The sequence below is a fragment of the Condylura cristata genome, unplaced genomic scaffold (genome assembly GCF_000260355.1).
Source record: "Condylura cristata isolate star-nosed mole 26May11 unplaced genomic scaffold, ConCri1.0 scaffold00009, whole genome shotgun sequence".
Classification (NCBI taxonomy): Eukaryota; Metazoa; Chordata; class Mammalia; order Eulipotyphla; family Talpidae; genus Condylura; species Condylura cristata.
In genome coordinates, this window is record NW_004567110.1 from 29,293,215 (window position 1) to 29,299,816 (window position 6,602).

Genomic DNA, 6,602 nt, shown 5'->3' on the forward strand with positions numbered 1-6,602 from the left:
TTTATATGGATCTATTTAGAAAAATCACATTCTTAAGAGATTATTGTCAGTGGTATTTTGTTTCATCATAGGACAGAGTGTCTGAAAAGGCACTGAGTATTTAAAAACCCATCATTTAGAGCTTTGTGCTTTTTCTTCAAAATTCTCCCTTGACTCTTTTTTCATGAAATTTTCATTCCTCAGATAAAAAAGCAAATCATTGTCACCCTTCGAACAGTGTCATTCCAGCATCTGAAAAGCCTAACTAGAAATGTGAAGTGTTCTTTGGGTTTCCTTAATGCTGAAAAAAGAAAGCTTTATGTTGGCTAAGCAATCAAGATGTCAGTAATTACCGTTTACATTTGTGGCATACTGGAAGCAAAAGATCTGAAATAACTTTCTGTTTGCTCACAAATTAGGAAAACCATGGGTAAGTATAATTCTGAGCACTCACTACATGTCAGCAATGATGTTGTGCCTGCAACACTTCATACAAACTCCTCAGAAATTATTATTCTCATTTTCAGTGGAAATGGATACACAAAAAGCTTAAGATACCTGCTTGTGTTCATCCAGCTAGGAGGTGGTAGTTAGGATTTAAAAGGTGTTCTTTCAGCTTCTAGGGCCTGAGTAGTTCACCACTATCCAAACGTGCCCCAGTCATCTTCCTGTGCTTTCTAATTGATCCCTAAATGCCAGTGTGGGAAATTTGCAAATGGCCGCAGATATTGGGGACAACCAGCTGACGGAGGAGCTGTCTCAAGGGCCCCCAATATTACTTGCACTTTTGGAATGTGAGGATTGGGGCTGTTGACATAAGGAAGTTGAAAAATGGGGATGGCTTGTAAAACCCTAAGTTCTTAGTTTGGGGCTTATTCTAGGAAACCCACAGTTTAAATCATTGCTGGGCTTCCATAAAGTCTCTGCAGTTTTCTGCCTGGGTTGTACTTCTTTTGAGTTATCTTATTCTATTAAAATAACAGTTAATTCACAAATAGGTTATATTTCAATGAAACATTACAAGCAGGCTGTTTTGAAATGAGATTTTCTTGTGGAAATAATGTTCATTTGAGTTTTCATGTTAATTTGCAAAAGCTTATTTACCTAAATTGGAATTTTTATAAAGAAAGCAATTTTGATTTTGGACTTAATGGAATAGATAATCAACTGGGAAAGCAAAAAAAGAAAAAGGGTCTTTCTCTTTCCTGGCTGGAGGCTCTCTTTTGAAATAGTTGAGAATTATTTGTATTTTTCCCTACCTCTTTTTCTATATCCTTACCCAGTCTCCCCAACTTCCCAACTGCCCACCTGAGAACTTGCAGCCTTGCATGTCAATGTCCTCCATCCAGAAATTATCCCTTTGTGCACAAATATTTCCATCTCCAGAGTTATTTGCTTCTCTTCCATCCACCAGTTTCTTCCTTAACTCTGCCACTAGGAGAAATAGAATTGGAATCACATGAAGATATATCTCTTAGACCCTAACCTTGGAGACACCTACATTTCAAGAAGAAAATCCTGGTTAACTCAGATTCTTTGTGAGGGATGTGAAAGAATTCTGACCACATTAAGAGAAGATTCTACAGGGAAGCCACTCACAATGTTGAGCATTGTATGTGAGCTAGGTATTAATGATACAGGATGAATGAAGCCCCTTACCATTGTGAATGTTTTTAGTGCCCTCAAGGGAAATTTTGTGCAATGAAGAAACTATTTGTTGCTAACTTATTTTAAAATTAATGTCCAATGTGTGAAAGAAAAGGTATTGAATAACTTGTTTTTTTTTTTTTCCAAGTTAAATGAACGTAGGTTCCATAAAGATGGTTTTGTCCATTGATATACTTCTGGTATCCAGAAAAATGCTCAGCACATAGCAGATACTCAATATCTATGTCGAATGAATAAATTTACAAATCCTACTTATTTAAACATTTAGTAATTTAATTAAGCACTCACGAGAACTTTTGCTTAATGTTTCTTCAAGTTGAATGGATCACCCTCCCTTAAACAATTCCAATTGCAAACCCAGTTAATACCAACCCAATTAATAAACTTCCTTTAATTATTGTACATTGCCTTTATCAATTTGAAATATTTGATTTTACTTTTAAATCCCTTCAAATTTCTTTAGTAGGAAAATATTTTCATTTATATAAGCCACTCCAAGTAAAATTAATAAATGTCTATACATGATTCTTAAATTCTGTTAAATATATACCAACACTGTTCATACCTTTTGACTTAACATCAGGAAACTATTGCTCAAGAACTCCTTTAAGTAGTTGTTTAAGGTCTAACCTGTTCGATACCTTAATAAAGTACATTTTCTTATAGTCTGCATACATTTTAAATACCAAATCTATAGTCTTAACGATTTAAGAAAGTATTTTTGATATTAATAAGAGTCAGTAGTCTAAATTTGAATTACTTAATCTTGATTTATTTGAGTTAAAAACACTAATCCACTACCAAAAATTACAGTGTTATAAGAAATGTGGGGAAACTTTCAGCAGACTGTGACTACAGTGTAGCTGTTTCAGTCCGGAAAGAAGATGGGCAAAGATGGCTGTCCCTGGGGTACTGACCAACATGTCAACTCCCTTTGACTCATCACTATAAAACAGGCATCCCATGTCCACATAATCTATTAGTTGACCTCTTCTAGGTTCAAGATAAGCTATTAATTAGTATCCTCCCTACTTAAGTAAACTGAGTTCTAGGCTCCCCATTAAGAGTGTAGCTAACTTTTTGTTAATCCATTGATTATTAAATCTCACATTTATTTGATGATTTTAGGACATTTCTTTGTTTTCATCTTTGACTTTACATGTCTTTACTGCTACTTCACTGAATTATTTTGCCCTTGCATAGTTCTTCCACAATTTCTTCCACAATTTCTTCCAACTTCATCATCAACTTTGGTACTAGAATTTCATTATTTCCCTTCCCCCTTGCTCTCCCCCGCCCCCAAGTATTCTTATCTAGAAAAGCTGTAACTCTTATAGATATTAAATGGTATCTAATGGGACCTGTACATCCTTGGTTACTTGTATAATTTTATAGCCACAATGCTATAGTCATAGTACTTAAAATATAGTCCCCATAATTTAGTACTCACAGAAATATTACTGTATATAACAAAGTCAATTTTACCATAGGCTAATTGATATAAATAAGAGTCAAGTTCTCTCAGCATATCACTGGTTGCAGAAACATCACCAAATAACTAAATAAAGACCCAAACAATTCTAACATTCAACAGTGATTTGTATTCTTTCATTCATTTTCCAACCCTATTATAGTTCAGGCATGTGGTGCCCAGACTCTGTTCTGGCAGCTCATGGGAACAAGGCAGGAACCAAGCCTGTACCGGACATCCCTCCATCACAGGCCACTCACGCACACACCCACGCTCACTCAGATTGGCACAATTTCGATACCCCAATGATCCAGACCTGAGGAAATGGGTACCCAGACTAAATCAGGCAGACATGGGGAGAATGGGTGGACTCCACACAGATGATGGCTCTGGTGAGAACAGATTGTCTTTTTCTCATCCAAGTCGTAATGAAATGACGTCACTCCTGGTGACATTTGTTGAGGACCTGCTGTCCTCTGCTCCACAGATTAGAACACTGAGACTTAGAAAAGAACTATTGGTTGTCTGGGAAGAGGTGGGATTTAAGCAGAGAGATCCCAGAGCATGTTCTCATCCTCTCAGTCATTTGCAGTTATTTAGTAAGTTCCCCTGTCTGAAAGGCACAGTTTGAGGCTTTGGGAAACTTTGCAAACAGAAGTAGATAATGAAGTTCCAAAATCGAGTTCAAGCTCTGAGACTTTGCACATGCTTAAAGGCAGGCTGTCCTTGTCCTCTAAGTTCTGCTTTTACGGATTTATTCTTTGCCATTCATTCCATTCACAAGTTCTCTGGGAGTTCAATTCCAGACTTCTCTGTAACCGTTGAGGAACTAGGAGAATAGAATTAGGGGTTAAGGGCCCTCCCTGGTGGCGCAGCGGGTCAAAGCACAGCACAATCGAACATGAGTTCGATTCCCGCATGAGTTCGATTCCCACCTACCGGGGAGGTGATCCCGTGGAGAGGCAGACCTCTCCTGACTGACGCCCCCACCCACCCAATTCCCCCGCTGCTCCCCTCAGCAGTGTACTTCATTGATCTGCCTGTTCTGCTCCCCACTCTGTCTCTAGTGAATCCTCTCACCCTCCGCATCTCTGGCCTGGACCCAGTTCTGTATGAATAAATAAATAAATCTTAAAAGAAAAAAAAAAGAATTAGGGGTTAAGGGGCTCAGAAAAGGCAACATACGCAGCATCTCTACCATTCAGATATTCAGAATTACAAAGGGTGTAATGCTAATCCTTCCAACAAGTCCAAACTTATTAGGAATAAAATGTGCATGATTTAAAAGGAGAACATTTAACAAATACTTATATATGAGTGTCATCTGTGAATAGAGGCAGAATTCACCAGATGTGACTGAGAACAATCACATGAGTGGAAATTAGAAACTCTTGATGCAACTTTGTTTTTGAAAATTCATCTTTCTAAGTGATCACTCTTTTAACTTCTGTTGAGAGCTCTTCCTCCTGATAATTGTTCAGTAGCAGGAATATGAAACTAGTTAACACATTTTCCTCCTCAAATCAGCTAGGAAATCAACAGTATGTGTCCAGGGAGTTTTAAAACTGGTTTATCAGGATTATTTATGCTTGTCCTACCAATGAACAAATAGGATACATCTGTGATGTGAGCTTCAGTCCTTCACAAGGCCATGTGTGATTACCCCTCGTTGGAACAGAGAGAATCTTGTGTCTCTTTTCAGAAGACTTGATGATTTACTTGGAAATGCCAAGTTGTGTTCAAAGCTTTTTTTTCTTCTTGATTTGTTCCCTACATTGGTACAGTGCTGTTGTAAGTTCTAGAGGAATGAAAGGCTTTAATTTGTTGGAAGAGAGGAATACTTGGCAAGCCAGTGTCATCACTCCTTCTCTTTGATTGGAAGATAGTAATTTACATGGCAAAATATTCACCAGTTTATGTTAAGTTCATCTTTTTTTTTTTTTTAAAGATTTATTTCTTTGTGCATACAGAACTGGGGTACAGGCCAGAGGCTCAGGGGCGGCGAGAGACTTCACCAGAGACAGAGTGGGGAACAGAACAGGCAGATCGACGAAGTACACTGCTGAGGGGAGCAGCGGGCGGGTCAGGAGAGGTCTGCCACACCATGTGGTCACCTCCGGGGCAGGCGGGAATCGAACTCATGCTGAAGCGGCTTTAGATTCTCAGTGCTGTGCTTTAACCCGCTGCGCCACCAGGGAGGGCCTGTTAAGTTCATCTTAAGAGTCTCAGAGAGTCAGGTTAATTTTGAAACTTCCCTATCTCCAGTTTTATACTTAAAATCTCTGATAAGGACAAACCATGAGATAATTAGCTTCTGAGTCATGTTGTTATTTTTGCTTTGATTAGTTAATAATTATTGGCCACCAATAGCGTTCAAAATATGTCAGAAGATTGAAAGATATTTAAAGCCCTTGGTTAAAGGACTCACTTCATAGTTTGCTCTCACCAGAAAGAACTTGTAATGTTACTTTAAAATTGCTATCTGGAATGTACAACTTTTATCTTTTAAGAATGTTTGGTTTAGGCTTTGGCAAAACTATGTGTTCATTCCAGATTTCAACTTTTATTAAGACTTAACTATTGAAGTTTGTTGGGAATGAGTTACCCATGAACAAGAACTTTTGCTATTGCAGTGAGCAAATGGTTTTTCCAAATAATGGATAATAGTTTCATTAAAAAATAATTTTCCGTTTTCTAAAGTTTATTTGTAGGAAACTTTAATAGTTTAATAGGAAAATTACTTCTTAACCAGCAGACTGGTAGTTGTGCCCAGTTGGCAGGGACAGTGCCCTCTTTTGAACAGTGGGCCCGTGCAGTGGTTGAAGAAGCTCCCTTTGAGGCATGAGCCAAATGGTCACCGTGTATTAGAATTCCTCCAAGTTTTCCCAGATCTTTCAAATTTGGGTTATTTGTCTAATGATGAGGTATAAATGTAGGTAGGTCCAGCTCTTTTGTATCAGTGTCCCAGCCTCTTGGCTCCAGGCTGTAGGCCATCACCCATAATCATGTTTTTGTGACCAAGTAGGTCCACCATTGATCATAGCAGGAAAGCAGCTAGTAGTTTGTATCTTCCCTAGCAAATCAAGAGTGAGTGAAATTAGTCTTTAAAGCAAGCACTCTGCTTACTTTTACTGGGTTATTAGTAGGTGTTATGGTTGGTGGTAAGACTCGACTCTCTGTTAGTTGTATAAATAGTATAGACAATGATAGTTACAGTGTCATTCCTTTCAACGGTCAGGAATTAGAGATAGAAGTTTTCAGAATAAGAGATGATTGTATTACTTAGACCTTAGTTCAGTTTTATTTAATAGAAACCCTCAGATTAAAAGAAGCTTAAATGAGAAAAGTTCAGTTCTCACATAAAAAAGAAAAAGGTTCCATAGATAAGCCAAGGCTTAGTGAGGGTTTCCCATCTTCAGAGTATGAGAAACCCTTTGCCTCTGTCCTCCATGATTTTAGCGCCTGACTTTCTTTTTTTTTTTTT